This window comes from Myxocyprinus asiaticus, chromosome 49 (assembly GCF_019703515.2).
Source record: "Myxocyprinus asiaticus isolate MX2 ecotype Aquarium Trade chromosome 49, UBuf_Myxa_2, whole genome shotgun sequence".
Lineage (NCBI taxonomy): Eukaryota > Metazoa > Chordata > Actinopteri > Cypriniformes > Catostomidae > Myxocyprinus > Myxocyprinus asiaticus.
This window is the reverse complement of record NC_059392.1, coordinates 22557964-22582048: the sequence shown is the minus strand read 5'-3', so window position 1 is coordinate 22582048 and position 24085 is coordinate 22557964.

Sequence of the window (24085 nt, the reverse complement as noted above, 5' to 3'; positions counted from 1 at the left end):
CCCTCAAAGAATATGCGCTCCTGTATTTGACGCGAATTACAAAAAAAGATATAGTCATTAAAGTTAACGATTGGTCTTTAGGGGGAAAAAAAGGAAAGGAAATTGAAATGGTGGTCTCTCAAGTTTCCAAACCCTCGTTCAACAGCGTTTAACATTAAGATGCTGAAGATGTTCACTACATGATTTTACATTCTATTACAGAAAGAAATTCTTTGGATGAAGCCCTTATTCACTCTGTCCGTGTTCTGACTAAAACCAGCACTTCATTTGTTTTTGTTTTTGTTTTTTTCATTCATGTGGCATTCATTTGGAATGTATTCCAGTTTTTCCTGTTTTAGAGACCAAAAAATAAATAAAATGTCCTGTAGGGACTGTGATTGACAGAGGTTTGCCACCCCACTCTTGATGCTCTCTCTCTCTTTCACACACACACACACACACACACACACACACACACACACACACACACACCACACCTGGGTGGGTATGTCCAAACCTGTCAAGAACAAATCTAAATCATTTATACACTGGTGGCCAAAAGTTTGTAATAATGTACAGATTTTGCTCTTATGGAAAGAAATTGGTACTTTTATTCACCAAAGTGGCATTCAACTGATCACAGTGTATAGTCAGGACATTAATAACGTGAAAAATTACTATTACAGTTTGGGGAAAAAAAAAAAAAAAAAAAAAAAAGATGTTCAGAACTTCTTAAACTACTTCAAAGAGTTCTCATCAAAAAATCCTCCTCGTGCAGCCATGACAGCTTTGCAGATCCTTAACATTCTAGCTGTCAGTTTGTCCAGATACTCAGGTAACATTTCACCCCACACTTCCTGTAGCACTTGCCATAGATGTGGCTGTGTTGTCGGGCACTTCTCACACACCTTACAGTCTAGCTGATCCCACAAAAGCTCAATGGGGTTAAGATCCATAACACTCTTTTCCAATTATCTGTTGTCCAATGTCTGTGTTTCTTTGCCCACTCTAACCTTTTCTTTTTGTTTTTTTGTTTCAAAAGTGGCTTTTTCTTTGCAATTCTTCCCGTAAGGCCTGCACCCCTGAGTCTTCTCTTTACTGTTGTACATGAAACTGGTGTTGAGCGGGTAGAATTCAACGAAGCTGTCAGCTGAGGACATGTGAGGTGTCTTTTTCTCAAACTAGAGACTCTGATGTACTTATCCTCTTGTTTAGTTGTACATCTGGTCTTCCACATCTCTTTCTGTCCTTGTTAGAGCCAGTTGTCCTTTGTCTTTGAAGACTGTAGTGTACACCTTTGTATGAAATCTTCAGTTTTTTTGGCAATTTCAAGCATTGTATAGCCTTCATTCCTCAAAACAATGATTTACTGACAAGTTTCTAGGGAAAGCTGTTTGTTTTTTGCCATTTTTGACCTAATACTGACCTTAAGACATGCCAGTCTATTGCATACTGTGGCAACTCAAAAACAAAGACAATTTTAAGCTTCATTAAATGAAACAAATAGCTTTCAACTGTGTTTGATATAATGGCAAGTGATTTTCTAGTACCAAATTAGCAATTTAGCATGATTACTCAAGGATAAGGTGTTGGAGTGATGGCTGCTGGAAATGGGGCCTGTCTAGATTTGATCAAAAATTATTTTTTTCAAACAGTGATGGTGCTGTTTTCTACATCAGTAATGTCCTGACTATACTTTGTGATCAGTTGAATGCCACTTTGGTGAATTAAAGTACCAAATTCCTTCTGAAACAGCTAAATCTGTACATTATTCCAAACTTTTGGCTGCCAGTGTATATATACAGTATATATACACTGATGCATTCGACAAGTTGTAGTCAATACTGACTTTTTGTACACTTGTGAGTGTGTGTGTGTTATTGGCTGGGAATATTTCTACAATTTATTTCCAAATAAATTGTAGACTCATCCACATTATTTATGATTTTAGGTAGTGTTTTTTAATCTACAGTATTCCGTCTAACACATGAGAATGCATTCATATTCATATTGATTTGGTTGTGGTGAAGCAGTCAAGTGAACTTGAGTGAGGGACCTAAGCCTAGATGTCACATTAACCTTAAATTTAACATTAATCTATTGTAATGTGTCCAAAAAGTTATGCATATTGAAATTAATACTGTAAAATAAAAAAAGCACATCAAGAAACAATGTGGTATTTTTTCATTTTGTAAATTGTAAATGGACGTTAAAAACAAGGAATACAATAACAGTCTAGACCCAAAGGGTCTCATAATTCTGCTGCTCATTTGTTCAAATAAACTTCACTATAGATAAGCTTACAGAGTGTAAGTTGCTCTCTTGTTCCCTAAGAGCTGAATAAAATCAATAAAATTTAGTGGTCTGTCTTAATATCTTCTTGAAGTTCCAACATGATCACAAATGACACTGCTTCTGAAATGTACTCTGATATCAATTAATTTCCCTCTAGTGCAAGCAACCTAAAAGACAGGTTCAGGTCCCCTGGGAAACAGAAAGATATCAAAGATAATATTTAGGGTTGAGGTTTGGGTTACAGTGTAGAAGTAATACAGTATGCATTCCTGCTTACTGTATTACATAATTTACAACTAAAACTACTACTCAATTTTGGCACCACTTGGGGGACATTTCACCCTGAAACTTGAGCTCACACATGCCCAAACGTTCAACAACACTTCCAGCTTTGGCCACTGGGGGCAGTGTTTTGAATTTCGATAAGCTCAGACCGATTTCAGAAACAGAAATTTCGGCCTACTGTCAAAGGAGGTACTGTAGATACTTTTCCTATTTTGCTCCTAAACTATGGAATAGCATTCCTACTATTGTTCAGGACTCAGACACACTCTCTCAGTTTAAGTCTAGATTAAAGACTCATCTCTTTAGCCAGGCATCCCTCGACCCATAGTCATGCTGCATTAGTCAGGTCTTCTGGAACCGAAAACTCATATTCTTTAACTCTGCATTAAAGTTAATGGCATCTGTGCTAGTATTATTCTATTTATTTCCCTGTCTCATCCTCAGGATACATATCCCAAGGTTACTAGAGCCTGACAGATCCATTGCTGAGCAATGACTACTAACTGCAGCCTCTGCCAACCAGACAGCGAGGGGTGCTTTGATAATCGTTGTCTTCATCACTTCAACTCCAGCCGGACAACAAGGGATAATTCACTGGCCACTGCCTGCACCGCGGTCTTAGGATGGACTTCACCGAAAATGAACCACTGCAATGAGTAACACGTCTCTGAACACTACTTGCATCACTTCTCTTATAATGGAATACATAGACAATTAATTGCAGTCAACTAAAGGTTTTGTCAGCCAAATAACAAAGGACAGTGCATCTATGTACAGTTCTGCTGTTAATTTGGGATTGGCTTCAAAGACACATAATCATTAATCTTACAATTCAATTAATATATTTTAGTTTTAAACATTACCCACCAAAAATCTAATCAGTTTACTCAATAAATACATACACTACCGGTCAAAAGTTTAGGGTCACTTAAATTTTTATTTTTTATTTTCCACATTTTAGAACAATAGTAGTCATCTAAACTATGTAATAACATAAATGGAACTATGGGAATTATGTTGTGACTACAAAAATCCAAAATAAATCAAAACTATGTTATATTTTAGCATCTTCAAAGTAGTCACCCTTTGCCTAGAATTTGCAGAAATGTACTCTTGGCATTTTCTCAACCAACTTTTTTTTTAGTTTTGTAATGAAATAAATTAATATGTTGGCACAATTATATATATTTTTTTTTCTACAAAACTAATTTTAAACATTTAAGAATACGACTTCAGATCAAAACATTCTTAAGATCATGAGAAACATTTCAGTCAAGTAACCCCAAACTTTTCAACAGCAGAGTAACTTGTATTAGCTACACTGATATTGGCATTATATTTAGGCTGTATAGCTACCCCCGTTGAGACTGGTTTCTACCAAAGTTTTTTTTTTCTCTCTCTCTTTCCACTAACATCTTATGGAATTTTTGGGCTCCTTGCCACAGTTGCCTTTGGCTTGCTCACTGGGGGCCTAAAGACAAATAATTTTTAAGACAAGATTTTCAATGTCGTTTTCAATGAAACTGCTCAATGAGACCTTTAAAGGACCTTACCAATCAGCCTACGTCATCCCTCTCCTGAGCGCATGTCACAGAGATGTATGGAAGCGAACATTTGTAGATAAAAAGTATATAAGTATTGTTTTATTTCTCAAAATAATCAATCGTTTGTGTTCAGAAGAACTTTATTTGTTGACTGGAGTCGTGTGGATTATTTTGATGCACCCTAAATATGCATTTTGGACCGTCAAAAAATGGAGTACATTCACTTGCATTGTTTAGAGGAGGAGGTCTGTAAAGAAATCCTAAAAGTCTTAAATTCTGTTTTGATGAAGAAAGAAACTCAGATACATCTTGGATGGCCTGAGGGTGAGTAAATTATCAGCAAATTTTCATTTTTGGGTGAACTATTCCTTTAACACATTTAGGACATTACATAGAAAAATAGATTTTTGTAATTTTCTCACAGAATATAAGGCATCAACAAATTTGTCAGCAAGCACACCAAAAAGGTGGAGGAGTGCAATGCTTTTGCCAATCTTGCCATGCTTTGGCGCATTGAAACAAAACATGGTATATGCCATAGCCATGATCCACTGAAGGTACCTGAGCAGTTTTGGCACAGTGCCACTTACTGGTCACGAAATATGAAAAGGCTATTGTTGCTTATAACTTTTCAATAGTTGAACCTAAAAACATGTTTTTACTGTGTTGCTAAGTAGTTCTGGGTGGTTGCCAGATAGTTGTTTATTGGCCCAAGTCAAAATAGTCCACCTCTAATCTCTGTGATATACTGGTCTCTAGATAAGGATCGGGATTTACATGGTAATACAAATAACATATGCCAGATAAAATTACATATTATCACCTCCTGCAGGTATCCGTATATAACTCAAATATTTATAACTGCTGATGTAGAAAGTACATTTCAGTGTCTATGGGATTTTGTCCCCCATTTGGTCGCTTAAAAGTATAAAAATAGCTCTCCTCTTCTCAACAAGCCATTGATTTGAGGTGTCATTCATGTCTATAGTTTAATATTTTGGGTTAGAGGTTTGTTCAAATCAGAATATTTTGAACTAACCCCTATATATAATATATACAGACACAAATAATTGCTGGTAATGGTCACCCAGCTTTACACGGGCACAGTACATCTAAAGTATGGTTGTCAATTATCCCATATTAGCCTGGATGTCTTGTATTTATACCAAAATGAAGATGTCCCAGATTTTAGCTGATGGCGAAAAGTCCTGAATTGAAGGCCTGTCCTGTATTTAAGCGTCAAAATCTCTCGGTCAGACGGCAAAATGTTTGAGGGGGACCTCCGTCCCGCTCAAATTGCTCAGGCATCCCGTACTCATGTGGCTAAAAGTCAGCAACCCTAATCCAATAAGGTACTTTGGTGGGGTGAGCAAGAGACAGACACAGTCAGTGTGGTGTCAAGCCTTGGAGAGGTGCTATTGGAAATAATATTAAACCTAAAAATGTCCAAAAAGGGGAAGGCGGCCCAGCATCCATGACCAATGGCATCTAATTTGCACAGAGGATGCGGGTCTGGTGTGCATCTAATTCGGCTAGTACCCTCCCCGCTCTGCATCTGGACATGCAAAGATGCCAGTGTGTGCACACAAGGAAGCTGGCTCCCGAGGAGACACACGCTCTGCGTTTTTATAGCAGCGTTGATGAGGCTCCACTCACATCAGGGTTGCCTCAACATCCACTGCCCAAACGAGGATCATAAAGTTGCGCCTCTCCTCATCTCCAACCCACTCCTGTTGTAAGCCTGGCTGAAGGATGGCGCTAAGAGGCGGGGCAGTGATGATGAGAGGGGGGGGTGAGTCGTTCCACCACAGTACCCCTTCCATAAGAATAAGGCATCCCATATTGTGTTTACATGGAGACTCAGGGCTCCGAACATTATAGTGTGCACTACTCAAAAGAGCACACTACTGCCTTAATACCTACAAGTCTCCATATTTTATGTGTCTTGAATCTTAAATATGTATAATCAAAAACAGCCTGTAAGATATGTATTTCTTTTATTCATAAAATAGCCATGTGAAATACTCAGGATTTTATAAGATAGCAATGAATCTTTTCTTCTCTTAAATTACCAATAAGCTGCACACATCAATGATACCAGATGGTGATCCATAACTGCGTATTTCACATTACTATTGGATCATCTATTAGGAAAATATGCCAAACCACACAAAATAAAAATAACAGCAATCCTTCAGAGTTAGCATGGTAATACAAATTACATACGCTGGATAAAATTACATATTGGCACCTCCTGCAGGTATCCGTATCCAACTCAAACATTTATCATTGCTGAGGTAGAAAGTACATCCATAACCATGACCCATGAGCTGTTTGGACTAAAGATCCTCCTCAACTGGTAATTTAATTAAAATGTTATCAACATGAATAAGGTGACAATTTATCATCGTTGTAACAGTTAACTACAGTCTAATGTATTAGCATAATTAATCATGAAAACATGTTTTAAGGTCCCTGTCAGAATGTTGGCAGGCCCTTTCCTATTTATCAGCTAGTTAGTTTTCTGGCAATGCTCCACTGCTATCACATTGCTCACAACTGTAACAGGATAATTTAGTTATTCGAGTATTGTTAGATACCATAGAGGCGAGCCAAAAGTGTCACGGGAAAGAAATGGGGAATTAGAAAGCGAGAGAACTACTGTGTTCCTCGAGGATTCCAAGATGAATTCTGTGCATTGTCATGTCAGGTTTTTTGCCAGATAGGTTCATTGAAAGGGTACAAAGCCTTTAGAAATCACAAATGAATTGTTTGTGACGTATTCTAAAGTACATGTGCAAACATTAAGTGGAGAACATGGTTTATCATTTGCACAGTCAAATATATCCATACACTTAATATCTAGTAATTACTAGAAATATGTGTTGTATATGTTTGTATTTGTAAAAAAAAAAAAAAAAAAAAGATTGATAAAAACAATGACAATGACAACGTTACAGTGACAGTTTTACCTATTATTTGTATTATTATTATTATTGTTTGTTTTTGTTTTTTTTTTTTGCTTAAAAGATTAGTCACCTTATTAGCTTAGCAATATGCTAACCGCAATATGCTAACGACAATTCCCATATGCCATGTGCTTAGCATTAAGAACTATATGTGTGGCCTTGGTGCCTATGTAGAGTGTTCCAAATTGGTCTTTTAAGAGATTCAATTTCAGCAAGGATGCTGCCTTAAAAGGCAGCTGCCAATGTAGGCACTAGACAGCAAGATAGCTCACCAGGTTTTGGAACACAGGTTTGTGAGGCGATCGTCTGTGTTCCACAACTGCCATAGGGTCTTTGAATTAGGTATAATGTGCGAGTAAGAGCAGCCGGTGGAGTTTCTGGTACCCTCTAGGGAATTGGTGCCCTACGCAGACTGCGTAATATGCTTATTTTTCTATTTACCTTTGTATTTCTTCCATTTCAGGTTGGATATTCAGGGGTTTCAGGTATCCGGACTCAGATTAGCAAATATAATGTGACATGAAATGATTTAGTATAAAAAATAAATAAAATAAAAAAACACTATGGACCATAACAAAATGTAATATTATTTTCAACACCTATTGCACCACAGCTGTACAAATCTATAAATCAGTGCAGCACAGCAGAGTGCTAAACTACAGAATTAACTCAGGAACAGCTTGGCTTAAAGTGACAGCACAAAAAAAATCCAACAATTCAGTCTTGTGTTGTACACCGGCTCAATCAATTGCATTTTCCTGAAGAGTTAGTTTTACCCACGAGACAAATATGCAGGCCTCCAGGTTTAATAAGCGCTGGATGATAAAGATTGCTTTTACTAGCCAGTGTGGATCCATACGTCACTTCAGACCTCTTTAATGCAACTCAACCACTGACAGGAAGCAGCAGGTTACCAATTCATGTCCTGCTGGTGCTGATGAGAACCTGGGGAAGCCATTTTACCTACAAATTAAATCCCAAAAGAAGCACATCACTCTTTTACACCAAAGCACAGCCCATTAGCTGGTACTCCATGTCAATGAAAATGGCAAATGGGAAAATAAAACCCTCAGCCAGGGCCTGCCCATGGGTTTGAAGGGCCCAAGGCGAGATCATGAAAATAGGCCCCACTGGTACATGCTGTACATACTGAAACTATGTGTATTATTGTTAATTGACTGTAACAAATTCATAAAACCATTCATAAGAACATTCTTTGAGAAAGTCTTCCCAAGAATACAAAATATTTGTAACTTTTTTGTTTTAAGTTAGAAAATAAGAAAATAGTAGACGCATTAAAAAAACAAATACTAAAATAGACACAAAGCAGCTTTTTCATGTTTTTTTTTTCTTTTTTTTTCTCCTGTGTTTCTGTCAAACATTTCCACATTTGAGCAAGGAGTGAAATCTGTGGCGTGATTGATGCAGTCCTTGAGTGTGATCACACAGGAAATCGGCATGTTGATTCCGAATCTCCATGTACCCTGAAATTGACACCATTGTACTGAATTACTGAAAGTGGCAGTTCAAATTCACCTTTCCCTGTGGCGCTACTGACAAGAATAACCTCCGAGACTCATTTTGATCCCATGGAAATTACCTGTTATTACATAAACAATGATGAGTGCTATTCGGAAGGTTTCACACCACTGAAAGTTAAGTTGAGGGTTGGTATATACTGGTAGAAATGTGTCATAAATGTGAATAAGTGTGCACTGCTACACACAATCAGTTTCTGTTCAAAGATGTGCAATCATGTGGAGCATGTACCTCCTGAAAATGTATATATGCCAATTTTAGCCAAAGGAAGTGGGGGAAAAACATTAGTGAAGTTTTGCCAATTCTATAAAGGCACCTGGGTTTGTTCCTGGCAGGCAGCAGATGCCCTATATATATATATATATAATTACAGGACATTTCTCTAATTTTTCAGGAATTTTTAAATCACTTTTCAAGAAAAATTTGCATATTGTAATACAGTATATATATGGTTATCGATGATCTTTTCAATAATATCGTGTTATGGATTTTAGCTTAAATCGCTGACCCCTAGTTGAGTTCATAAAATATACATTCCTGTAGACTGTATAAGATCATTTACAAGTAAAAATCCAACTCGTTTTTGGTGCCACTCTGTGACATTTCACCCAGAAACTAGAGCTCACCCGTGCCCATTCGTTCAATAACACTTCCAGCGTTGGCCACTTGGGGCAGAGATTTGAATGTCAGTAAGCACAGACCGATTTCAGCAGCAAAACTTTCGACCTACTGTTGCTGAATCCACAAGATATTCAGTCTGCAAGTTAAGTGGATTATTGTGTCACTGTTTTATAGTTTGCTGCTTTTAAATGTGAATGTGATCTCAGTGATCATAGGTATTTGAATGCATAGTGTGGTTTGAGCACTCATGAATTTCCGGTATGTTTAAATATTATTGTTTTGATAGCATCAAAAATGTAAATGCTTTCCATTGTAGATTATGGCGTGATTTATGCAAGGGCGGTTCCACACCATTTTGACTGGGGGGGACAGGGTGGGGCCAGGTGTGCTTGTAGGAGGGCAACTGTATTATACCTTAAATGTCCCCTGTACACATATAAAACAATATTTGCGGACATGCAATTTTTTAAAGACAACCAAAGATTCACCAAATTTGAGTAAAAATTTAAAATTTTTATTAAAAAATATATAAACAAAGAGGCTCATTACAAATGTTTAAATTAGTCAATACACCCTAACATTATGGTTTTACCCAGAAACTTTAAGCCATGTTGCCAGGCTGTTCTTTAGAATGAAATTTTTGGGTAAAATGAATGATAGGCTACGTCAATATTTTAGGTTAAAATGTAATCAGTATGCTATAATCAGCATGTACAGGTCTTTTAAATGGTCAGTGTTTCCTTTAAGATTATTTTAAGAATTTTTAAACACATTTTTAAATTCACTAGTTCATTTTTAAATGGTCCAGTTTAACAAGTGAATTTTTAACTGTATCTATCTCAGTTACTATACGTTTAAAAAGGTTGCATGCATCGTAATTATAAGTGACCAATAAGTTGGCTTTAATGTGTTTTTTTTAATCATTATTATGTCTATCGGTGTCTATGAGCAATCCTTAATAAGTGTGCTTGGTGTGCTTGAATGCTGTTGCTAATATTAAGCTCAATTCTCCATTATTGAGCACACATGTGCCTCTCCCTTGTGATTGGTGCATCGTGTGTTAAGTACTGTATTTGAATGATAAATGGTGTTCATAAAGATGACGTTGTGCTTGTTATCTTCGCTGTAAACTATGTAGTGCTTCTCTTGCATTTCGTTTGCAAAAGAAGCAGCAGGATCAGCTCTGCAGCTTTGTTCTCTCTCCCGGTTAGTTGTGCATTTGCTTTTTATTCTTTAATCAGTACCAATATTAATCTGTGTATATTATTAGGTTGAAGTGCATTGATGTGGAGAGCTTAGTGTATGGTAAGAGCCTTTCCCACTGAAGGTAAGTTATTTATTTGGGCTTTAGTGGGGTGGTTTATAAGGGTTCTAAGTTTATGTTTTTAAGTGAATTCATAATAAATTTGCCATTGCAGGTGCGGTGTGGCCATGTATAACTCTAGCTGCTGTTTCTTCATACCTGTTTCTTTACCTCTGTTCCTACATGCTGTTTCATCAGAGTCGCTTCATTGTTTGTTTTGCCAAACATGTTGCACTACATTTGTCTTGTTTCTGTATTGCACAGTGCAAAACATTAAAGACGGTGGGGGAAAAAAAAATACCTCATTATAAATAACACGCTTATGTTGTTCCAGAATTGAAAACCTGACAGATGCACATACTGTACAAAAAAATGGCCTATTGACTCAGGGGCACCCGCAAATTATTTTAAATAAAAAAATCTTCTCTATGCCAAATGTATGTTGTGTAAAAGCACTTTAGGGGCTTCTCTGGCTCCAAATCATTCTATCACAAAGTTTTTTTTTTTGTTTTTTTTGTTTTTTTTTTCAGGATCCCTGTAGATATTTGAGATGTTAAGACTTTATTTTTGTTTAATATATTCTTGTAAATTTAATAGCACCTCATGATTTATTGTTGTACATTCAGTGCCAGAATTCCGCTCCATGGCTTTCTTGAACTACCACAAACATGGGAGAAGTTCCTTTCACAAGGTATATAAAAATGTATAATTATTAAAGACTCATAATATAATCTCTGGCTTCACACCTCATATTTACGAAATCCTTCCGTAAATATTAAATTAATTAGAATTTTGAGTAGCCTTAAATAAGCTTTGTGCAATGTTGGCCCTCGCACAGTCATGGCTTGTAATGCTATTAACAGTCAAAAAAGCAGCATTAGCATAACGTGTAGTAATGTGCTAATAGTATGAAATCTTGAGTGAATATATAGTCGAGAGGCTTATAATTCATCTCTATTGATGCCTACTTATGTATGTGTCCTGCACGTTAGCAAACTGCACACATTTGGATATAGGAGAGGATGGGGCAAATTGTCATATGCTGAAGATTTTTCAAGGGCTGTGCAGTATCTCAGTAACTATAAGTTTATGAGTCAAAAGTTGAATTTCATAAATTCATGTTTTCTCTATTATTAGATTTTTGAAATATTGATAACAATATAAACAAGTGAACACAATAAATCCAGACAAACATATATTCAAGCAAGGGTCAACTGTATAATGAAGGCAAATTTAAACCGAAAGGTTGAATTACATTCTTAGAACAAAGCCATTTTTCATAAATTGCAATACATTATTGCATGTTTTTATATGATGTCATTTTATGCAGTTGCAGGTGGCCTAAACAAGGTTTGATATTTTTGTATAATACCTTTTCCATTTTACTCTCTCTCTCTCTCTCTCTCTCTCTCTATGTCCTCCGACTGTAAAAAGGAATATCCCTACCATCGGAGCAATTCAAGCTTGAAGTACAACCTGTTTTCAGCAAGGGGCAGTAAGCAAAACTCCAGCTGTATAGGCAACATGCAGCTGTACAGAGAACAAACCACAGTCAGGCTCGCTTGACACTAGTGATAGCACAAGATGTTGACGCGTTCCTGCATTCAAACACAGCTAGACAGATCGCAATTCTGAATGCAGGGATCTCGAGATATGTTTTTTCTCATTTTCAAACTACATTTAACTTAACACAGCGACCTTAAATGCTGTGTTTATTACGCGACGCAAAGTGACTTCCCTAGAAAAGCCCTTATAATAAGACAGATTGACAAGTTCAATTGCAAAATGGATTGCTGTGGACTGTAGGCTAAGAATAGGTTTATGTTCAATAACATGGAAATAAATAATAAATTGCCTTCAAATGCCACTTTTGGTATTGTCTTATCAATGCTTTACTCGTCTACCACAATGATGTAATGCATTTTAATTATCTGAATTATTATATTTATAATATACAGTGTATATTTATAATTATTTAATCATGATACAGTATATTGAATTGTTGTTATGCGAGGGCCTTTATAAAGGTATATTTATATGTGTGATTAATTGTGATTAATCAGCATACCATGTACTTAAGTTGTTTAAAAATGTTAATCGATTGACAGCCCTATAAAATAATTAATTACTGTAAGTCAAAAAGTAGTGTAACATATTGCATTTTATAGTCTTGTAATAAGATTACAGTTACTGCCTTTCAATTAAGTTAATTACACTTAAGTAAATTACTTGGTTTACAAATATTTCTAAAATTATATTATTTATTCAGAATGCATTTAAAAAATGAATAATTTTCATATGTACATCTGTTTGTGTTTCTGTGATGCTGAGTATATCGCTAGTGTGTGACAATGAACAATGAGGAAACTTTTTATTTTATTCTTTTGAAATATCACATTGATAAGTACAACAGTGCATATTAATATTTCAGAATGGTTGGAAACAAAGGTGGTCACATGTCCAACATGCTGAATAATTCAGCAGTGCATTTCAAAAGAGAGTCTCGTTCTCTAGAGAGCCCTAAATGGTAAATCTGGATACAGGAAAATAAGTCCAACAGCGCACAGGATATTGTTAAAAGGAAGAACTTTACAGGCATAAATCATTCATAGGGAGAGCCGTTCTTCTGAAACTGTGATATAGAGAGCAAGGGTTAATGGTTGCAGGTTACTCACAGTAAAGTTTAAAAGTTAGATCACACCCAGAAGGGCTTGAAAACACCAGCATTACCTCAGTGTTCACAGGAATGGAAGAAAGGAGTCCATAGTAGTCAAGTCTGTCGAGATTTTTATTAAGGCTAGAAACCCATGGGCAAACTTCTGTTTGGCTGGGTGACAGTGTCAGCATTTCCATACTTCACTTTTTAATTATTGTTTATGTAGTGTCTTAATATTCCATTCTCTTCCTACAGCCGCTTTGAATTACCCGTCCTTATCTGGTGTGATTTGACGAGCATTGCCCATGAGCCACTGTGATCTCAGCTGTCACAATACACCGGCAACACTTGCTTTCAAATAGACGATCGAAAAGAAAGAGCAAGTAACAATCACCACCCTCTTCTTTCTTTTTGCCTGTATCTATAAATTAAATCCCCAAATCCGCCTTGCTCGCGAGTGATCCTTTGAATCACCCTGCAATCTTTCCTGAGGGGCCAAAGAGGTTGTTTATTTGGGATGTTTTAGTATAATTTCAGCATTCACTTGACTTAATGACAATCTATAGTTTTGCACCCCTAGCTAAGAGTGTAGAGTTTGGATGTGGGGCAGGGAGCAATTTAACAATAAATGGAGGCAGATGGTAGTGTAAGCTGATGAGAATAGCTGCTGTTAGTCAGCATTAGAGTTATTAAGCGAAACTTTGGGGAAGCAGGTTAATAGCCTGGCCTGATGGCTAGATGCCATGGCCTTGAGATATAGCGGTAAACAGAGGCACTGGACATAAGTAACCTCACTGGGGACTATCCATCGATAATTCCATGCCTGTTGTCTCTGCCCATGATAGCTGTATCCTCCTAAGAAAAACAAAAGTGAAACAAAAACGTTCTGTCTTATGGGAAACACGAAAGGATATGTTTTAACGGATATCCGCATCCGTCTTTTCAATACAATGGCAGTTGATAGTGACTCACTTTAACGCTTAAAAAGCGCCCAAAAGTTAAATTTGCCCATGAGTCTTCTGAAGGCATATGATTGTCTTCGCTTTAGTTGCGTGTGTCAGAGTCCATGAGAAGTTTGTTCCCAGTAGCACAAGTGTTCACGCAAAAACTTGCATTATATTTAGCTGAAACTCCACCAGTCAGTAAACAGGGGCGGTTCTAGGGTCAGTGGATATCCGGAGCTTGGCCCAGACCTCTGTGGATACGTATGGTGCCATCCTTTGATGAAATATGTAAGGGATGACCCACGGCTTGGTGCGAAGTGCATTAAAATAGTTTAATGCACACCTAGCCATGGATTATCCTGCTTTTACCATGGTAATTTGTCAGCAGTTATTATTTAAAGATGTCATTGGTTTTTGCAGCGAAAATTTAGATTAGAAAAATAAAAAAATAATGGTTAACTTTGTCTATGGGTCATTATATCTAGATCTCTTTCCATTCTAAATTAGGCACAGAGATAAAATAGTGCAGTAATATCAAATATATTTGAATGAATTATATAAAAAGGCATACAGCATCTAAGGATGTCTGGTGTGAATGGCTCTCTTAAGGTCATTCCACAGCAGGGATGTGTCATCCATATAAGCAAGGTAAGCAGTGCTCATTCATGCCTGCTACAAATGGCCAAGGTAAGCTTGCTTACAAAAATGAGTAAGCCAGTCAGAAGCTCCTTCCTTCAGTCATGCTAATAGTCTAGATTTTAGTTTTGTGTATTCACATTCAAGTTCAAGTAACTAATGCTATATTAAGCACTAAAATGGATATCTTCAGTGTAAGCATCGACAACCTATGTGGATTTGGCAAAGCTAATTTAAATTAAAAATCGAGAAAGCGAGGCTATGGAAACTTCAACAAGTGGGTGACTTTTACAACAAAGTGACGGAGATGTTCATTCGCAAGGAGAGATGCATGGATTTTGTGTTCCGGTAAAGCTAAGTTAATATATTTATTCAAATCTGTGTTATAGAGTTGTTCAGCTGTGACATCAATTTGTAGATGAACCCGGAAGTCTAATTCACTATGGGTTCATCCACGTATCATCAAGTAATGTTTACCACAGACCTTATTTGACTCATAAGTTCAAAAACCCCATTATAAAAAACCCATAGGAAAATCGTGAGGGCACCCATGGTGAATTCTCTTCCAGGTTTTTGGACTACAAGCTGAACAACTCTATTGATACTAGGTCATAGATAATAGGCTATTGTTTCTGGTTAGTCTGAGGCTATGAAGTAGTGATCTGGCAGTCATGTCCTTCTTGTGTTATGTCTGTTTTATAGTTCTTGTCATATTTAAATGTGTTTTTGTTCATGTTTTGTGTTCATGTCTTTTATTTTGGAAGTTAGTTCCTGTTTTATAGTCATGTGTTCATGTCATGTGATTTCCTGTTCCCTTCATGTTATCTTGTCATGTGTTTCCCCTGTTCATGTGTCTTGTTTTCATTGGTTCATTGTTTAATTACCTTGTTATCAGTCTTGTCTTTTCATTGGTTCATGTTTAGTATCTTTGTATCTTGTTATTAGTTTAGTCTTGTTATTGGTTGTCATTGTCATGTGTTTACCCTTGTCCATGTATTTAAGCCCTCATGTTTGCCATTGTGTCTTGTCAGCATTCAACACCATAGTACCCTCCAAGCTTTATGTGAAACTCCGGGCTCAGGGCTTAAACAGCTCGCTGTGCAGCTGGATCCTGGACTTCCTGTCAAGCAGATGCCAGGTGGTTAGAATGGGCAGCAACATCTCCTCATCGCTGACCCTCAACACTGGAGCCCCGCAGGGCTGTGTTCTCAGCCCACTCCTGTATTCTCTGTACACATATGACTGTGTGGCAACACACAGCTCCAATGCCATCATTAAGTTTGCTAATGATACGACGGTGGTAGGTCTGTTCACTGACAATGATGAAACAGCCTACAGAGAAGAGGTGCACACTCTGACACACTGGTGTCAGGAGCACAACCTCTCCCTCAATGTCAGTAAGACAAAGGAGCTTGTGGTTGACTTCAGAATAAGAGAAAGAGAACACAGCCCCATCACCATCAATGGAGCACCAGTGGAGAAAGTCAGTAGCTTCAAGTTCCTGAGTGTCCACATCACTGAGGAACTCACATGGTCCGTCCACACTGAGGCCGTTGTGAAGAAGGCTCATCAGCGCCACTTCTTCCTGAAATGGCTGAGGAAGTTTGGAATGAACCGCCACATCCTCACACGGTTCTACACCTGCACTGTAGAGAGCATCCTGACTGGCTGCATCTCCACCTGGTACAGCAATAGCACCGCCCTCAACCGCAAAGCACTGCAAAGGGTGGTGCGAACTGCCAGACACATCATCGGAGGTGAGCTTCCCTCCCTCCAGGACATCTATACCAGGCGGTGTGTGAAAAAAGCTCAGAGGATCATCAGAGACTCCAGCCACCCAAGCCAAGGGCTGCTCTCATTGCTACCATCAGGCAGGCGGTATCGCAGCATCAGGACCCGCACCAGCCAACTTCATGACAGCTTCTTCCCCCAAGCAATCTGACTTTTGAACTCTCACGATCAAATACATCAGCACTGCACTTTATTACTCTTATTATCGCACACTGGACTGTCATAAATTATATTCTCTCTTAACAACGCACTGGCAACTTATTATCAACCAACAGCCTGATTGTCAATACAGTACAATACAACCTACTGTATATTTTATATATACTATTTTTATTGTATAATGTGTATTCTATATTGTGTGTATCGTATACTGTACATTGTATGTTATTATTTGTATATTGTGTTGTGTAAATTTGATGTTTATTGTAAATTGGTATATGTCTCATTACTGTCACGACTACAATGTTGCTTGGAACTGCACCCAAGAATTTCACACACTATTGCACTTGTGTATATGGTTGTGTGACAATAAAAGTGATTTGATTTGTCAAGTATTGTTGGTGTAACGTCGTGTCATTGTTCTTTCACGTCAAGTTCATGTTTTGTTTTGGTATCACATTCTGGAATATACTCACATTTGAATAAACTGCACTTGGGTTCTTCACTTCATTGTCTGCCTGTCATTGCCAAGCTACGTTACAGAATACTTGACCTACTATGAACCCAGTAGTTCAGCTCCTGCGCCTATGTCAGGGGAATCGTTCCCTTGAGGATTATGTTTCTGATTTTTGCGGACTTTGCTACCAGGTTGGATTTAATGAGATCACCCTCAGAGACATTTTCTGTGCAGGCTTGAATGAGCCGATCTCCTCCATGATGCCTGGTGGTCGGATTACCCTCAGTCTGGCTCAATAGCTCGACTTTGCCCTGCAGCTTAGTGGTTCATCTTTCACTGTAAGAGGCGGATGAGGAACTAGGCACTCCTATAGTGACTGCTATGTCAGAGCCATCCACCGTCATGGCTGCCAAGCCAGAGTTCCCCGTCATGGCTGCCGAGCCAGGGTCCCACGTCATGGTCGCCGAGCCAGGGTCCCACGTCATGGTCTCAGAGCTTGCGCCACCTTCTGCCCCGGATTCTGAATCTACTCCATGCCATGTCACAGCCACGCCTAAGCCTGCTCCATGCTATGTCACAGCCAAGCCTCAGTCTGCTCCATGCCATGTCACAGCCACGCCTGAGTCTGCTCCATGCCATGTCACAGCCAAGCCTCAGCCTGGTCCATGCCATGTCACAGATACGAATGAGTATGCTCCATGCTATTTCACAGCCACGCCTGAGTCTACTCCATGCTATGTCACAGACATGCCTGATTCTGCTCCATGCCTGAGTCTGCTCCATTCCATGTCACAGCCACGCCTGAGTCTGCTCCATGCCATGTCACAGCCACGCCTGAGTCTGCTCCATGCCATGTCACAGCCACGCCTGAGTCTGCTCCATGCCATGTCACAGCCACGCCTGAGTCTGCTCCATGCCATGTCACAGCCAAGCCTCAGCCTGGTCCATGCCATGTCACAGACATGCCTAATTCTGCTCCATGCCATGTCACAGCCATGCCTGAGTCTGCTTCATGCTATATCACAGCCATGCCAGCTTCACTCTAGGATTCTTGTTTTGTTTTTGGGGTTTTTTTTACATTATTGAGCATTCTGTGGTGTCTATTTTGAGTCATCTTGGCTGGATGGCCACTTCTAGGGAGAGTAGCCAAAGTATTAAATCATCTTCATTTATAGATAATATATGTATAACTGTTCATTATTGTAACAGATTAAGATCAAAACAGATTTGAAGACAAATGTATACATAATTGCAGGTAATTCCAATGCTTTTTTCTTCTTCTTATAAGTACCTATTTAAGCCAATTGACAGCCTGCTATCTTCTAAACTAACTTAAAACACTCGACAAATCACGTGAAGAAAACTAATAAAAATACAGAAAGCCTAAAGGGACGATATAGTGGGGCTTTCTAATCAAGTTTTAAAGTATATAGTGTTAAAAGCACACAATTTCTGATCTTCAAGCGTATTTGAAGCTAAGACAAAAGTTTGTGGGACCTTTTAGTTTTAGTTTGAGCTATATTTAAATATTTTAATTATATAATTTTATTACAATATATTATTATATTCTGATATTTCCTATATGTATCTACAGAGTTCTGGACTAAGACCTGAATATCCACTTACCCTAGAACCGCCCCCAGCTCTGAGACTAATCACACCTGCTACAATGAATTTTTCCTTTCAATACACTAGCATTTTGATATTCACATTTTGTATTCGCAGTATGATGCTGACACCAAAGTTTCTGCTAAGAAATTTTGGTGCCGGCCAAAGTGTCTGGGAATAAAAAAGTTTGATGTACAAATTGGAAAAAATCCGGTCATCTCATTTCTGTATTTATTTTGTACTGTTAACACAATGGACTGTGCATAATAATGCGATATAGTCTAATAATGACTAACTGATTACAATTGAAAATGAATGATAAATGCTTGTTCATTATAGCTGCTTTTTCATAAAAAAAAATTAAAAAAATGGCCGTCCAAGCTCTCAGGAAATTTCATAAACTCTCTGGAAAGTTTAAACCTCCGTGGCAGCGAAGGCATGGCATCACACTCTACATTTGTGACAACAACTAAAGGGGTTGCTGACGCATCGTGTTAATATTTTCACCTGACAATTTCAACCCATTAAGATATTTTAACAGTCAAAAACCGGTAATTACCAGTTAATGGAAACCCTGGCAGAAATATATAATAAATACAAACCACAGCATAGGCCACAGCGTAAGTTCGAAGCAAAAGTATAAATCGGTAAGCAATATTCCACATATCTGTCACCACACTGAGTTCTGTAGAAAACTTCTAGATAAACTTCTGATGGTAACATTTCCATTGAGGTATAAGCTTTTAGAGGATGTGTGAGTAATAAAAGTTTTTTTTTTTTTAAGACAGTAAGACTACGGGAATAGTCCTGTGCCCGGGGCTCAACATTTGGTGCTATGTTCCTGATGCCAGCACAATTTTAATTACTTTGAAAATAAATACGTGGAAACTTGAATGAAATATTTAAATCATGGGTGGTTTACCTTGTAAAGGCAATATGTCTGCCAAATGGAGGTTTATAGACCGTGCCAGACCTACAGTAGGTGTAAGTTTTGGCATTTGCACAAGAGGGTGTTGGTTTCAGGAAAACAAACAATATTTACAATTTTTTTTTCAGCTGAAGAAGTTGCATGCTTTTAGGATTCTGCTCATTGGTACCAGCTGTTCCTCAATCTGTTCTTTTTTCAGTCAAGTGCTGTTGTATTTATTTATTTATCCGCAAACCAAATTGAGACCAACAAGGTCTGCTCGGAAACCCGTCATCCATTTGAGTGAGCATGGTGTTCCTGTGTCTGACGTTGATGGATTGCCATCAATCGGATTAGGACTTTGATATTCCATTATCGAGTCAAGAACTTAGGACACAAATGTGATCAAGCAAGTCGTATGAGTGTAGAGTGAATGCACTTTGTGACCATGACTGGCTCAATTATGAGGCCTTAGCTCTCATAAAAATAGAGGTAAATTCACTTTACCATCAATAACTGGCATGTGTGACTATTGTCCTGCAAAATGTACATGATATGTACCTGTACGCATCCAAATATACACTTCCAACCAAAGCATAATGCTTACCAAGATCATGCATTTTGTGTATAACAATATTTATCTTGTTTCAGTTCTTACATATCATGAATAATGTGCATGCAGGATGTAAAGCATATGTTGAACAACTAAAACATTCTAAAAAATCTACAATTAAATTAATTCTTGTGGATTTGGATATGCACAATTACATATCAAGTGCAATTCCACTTAGCAAAATGTACTGTATATGTTTCATAGCAGGGTGCATACTGCCAAACTCTTAGACCCTAAAGAACTTTAATATCCACTTAGAGTCTACAGTTCTTTGTACAGGACATATTTTACATGATAATTCAAGCTCATTTATTTTCATTATATCTGTACAATGACAAATAATAAGTTATTTACAAAAAAAAAAAAAAAAAAATGCAATGTCCTAAAAAACAGGTTAATGGTGGTGGCATTTCCACAAATGAAAAGGGTTGTTAAAAAATGATGTGCAATAAAATGAAATAAAGTGAAATAATGTTTTATATTTCTCATTCTGAAAGATAATTTTAGTTATTTGTTACAAAGGAAATTACCATGTCCAAAATAAAAGGTTAATGGATAGTACAAAATGCTAAAAACATTTATATTATAGTAATTCATGAAATGAGTTTTAGCCACAAAGATTTCATTATTATTTTCCCTATCATTTTATATTTAATTAATATCTCATGGACAGCTTACATATATATTTTATATCAATAAACCTCCAGTACTTTATAGTGATCCATTGTATTCTTGTATATACACTCACTTAGCACTTTATTAAGTTCACCTGTACACCTACTTATTCATGTGATTATCTAATCAGCCAATCGTGTGGCAGCAGTGTAATGCATAAAATCATGCAGATACGGGTCAGAAGCTTCAGTTAATGTTCACATAAATCATCAAAATGGGGAAAAAAATTATCTCAGTGATTTCGACTGTGGCATGATTGTTGGTGCCAGATGGGCTGGTTTGAGTATTTCTATAACTGCTGATCTCCTGGGATTTTCATGCACAACAGTCCCTAGAGTTTACTCAGAATGGTGCCAAAAAAAAAAAAAAAAACATCCAGTAAGCGGCAGTTCTGCAGATGGAAATGCCTTGTTGATGAGAGAGGTCAGACTGGTTCGAGCTGACAGAAAGGCTGCGGTAACTCAGATAACCCCTCTGTACAATTTTCAAAATAATAATTCCTTACATTAATATAGCACTTTTCTAGGCACTCAAAGTGCTTTACATAGTATAGGGGGAATCTCCTCAACCACCACCAGTGTGCAGCATCCAGCTGGATGATGCAACAGCAGCCACAGTGCACCAGTACTCTCACCACACACCAGCTATTGGTGGAGAGGATAGAGTAGAGTGATACAGCCAATTAATGGATGGGGATTATTAGGAGGCCATGATTGAGAAGGGCCAATTGGGGGGATTTGGCCAGCACACTGGGGTTACACCCTTACTCTTTATGAGAAGTGTCCTGGGATTTTTAATGACCTCGGTTTAACATCTCACCCGAAAGACAGTGCCTTTTTACAGGATAGTGTCCTCATCACTATACTGGGGAATTAGGACCCACACAGACCACAGGGTGAGCACCCCCAGCTGGCCTCCCTAATACCTCTTCCAGCAGCAACCTTAGATTTCCCCAGGAGGTCTCCCAACCAGGTACTGGCCAGGGTCAACCCTGCTTAGCTATAGTGGGCAACCAGGCAAGAGCTGCAGGGTGATATGGCTGCTAGTGATCAGAATAGCATCTCAGAATGCACAACATGATGAACTTTGAGGCGGATGGGCTACAACAGCAGAAGACCACGTTGGGCACTTTATTAGGAGCATAGTGTTCCTAATAAAGTACTCAGTGAGTGTATAATACTGTGTTTTGGTCAAAGAATTTAGACACCTTGTCACATAAAAATATTTCAAGACATTTGAAATTACATGATCAATCATTTACAAGCTTATTTAAGTGGACACATGAGTCGAACGTGTCATAGAAGCAACACAAAATGATGTGGCTGATCCAGCAATTGTGTTTTTCATCTCACATTTGTTTTTTATGCCAGTTAGATTTAGGTTTAAGGTTTTGGGTATGGAGTTAAATTTTGTTGATTTAAAACTCGATAGAGCATTAACTTCAAAAGCCTCATCTGTTTGGGAGAAAATTTAACTTGCTTTTAGTCACACAATGGACATTTCACTTCGGAACAGCCGTGATACGTATAAGGAACCACGTAAAATTAATTTGTTGCCACAGTAACTTTGTTTTTCACTGTGTAATTTGATATGCATTAGATGTGTTCAACAAAGTTGTGATCTAACTCATCGCATGGATTCAACTGTTTCTGAGTTCAATTGAAGTGAACACTATCCTTAAAAACAATGGGAATTGTAAGCATTTATATTCCAGTGATATGCACAAAGACCATGCACTATGTCATATCCAATTTTTGTGAGAACGCTAATTCTAAGCACAATCGTCATGTCAGCGCAAATCTCAAGTGGGTGTGGATGTATTGTATGGTAATGAAGTGGCGCAAAGCTCAATTTGCTATTTTCCTGAGAAATAGTTCACTGGGCTAAGATGTCTCAAAACCATGTCTGTTTTCAGTGCAAAGTCTAAATTCAGTACCTACATTTGCAGTTTGGAGATTCCGCCAGCAGGTGGTAAAAAAAGTTAATGTCCAAACTCTGAAAATATAATGGAACATCAAATTGATATTCATGACAATCACTAGTGTAACCATTTTATGAAACAGAAATGTATGAGATTTGTGTTTAAACTATCTATTTGTCATGGTTTATTTTTCAATTATTATTACTATTATTATTATTAATATTATTATTATGTTTCAATTTACAATTGTATTTATGATTTAATTAGTATTTATATTTTTCCACCTGTTGTCATAGAGTGATTTTTAAGTCACACTGCAAAAGGGGCCAATGGAAGATGTAAGAGAGGGTAAAATATTTGGATTTAGATTTTTTTGACAACTTCATTATTTGTTCATTTGAATTTAGAAATATGTTTGGTTTAATTTATTTTTGTTTCAATAAATAAATAAAAATGATTATTATATATTTTTTTTTTAATCAGAATCGACTGGTAGAAGTGAAGTGCGTGCCGATACAATCACTGTTCATACTAGCCATGATTTGTGTATCAGCAGATGAAAATGATTAATAATACCTCCAAATTAAATTGCACTTGACCCAGCCCATAGTGCCTTGTGTGTGCGATTTCGCCAAACCCACTTGCGCCTAGACTTAGCGTATGCCTGTGCAAAAATACCAAAACTTCATGGCCATGTCCACTGATTTTGCACTTATGACTTAGCATAATGCTAATGCTCTTAAAACAGGACCCAATAATTAAATTCAGTGTATTGAAACCATGCAGAATAATGTGAAATATGATGTATTCTTTCTTCTTGTTAAATAAAATTCAATTTGATTTACCAGTCGATTACCCCCCCCCAAAAAAACAGAAAAAAAAAACAATTAAACACACTGATAATAAGAGTGACGTATAAGTAATAATAACAAATAATAAATAAAGTCAAATGAAACAACAAATAATGGCCATAATTATTCAAATTAAAATGCATTTGCTAATACAATTATTATTATTATTATTATTATTATTATTATTAATAATAATAAAATATATAAATTTAATATTTATATATATTGTATATTGCATATACAGTTGTGCTCAAAATTTGCATACCCTGGCAGAAATTGTGAAATTTTGGCATTGATTTTGAAAATATGGCAGATCATGCATATCTTTTATT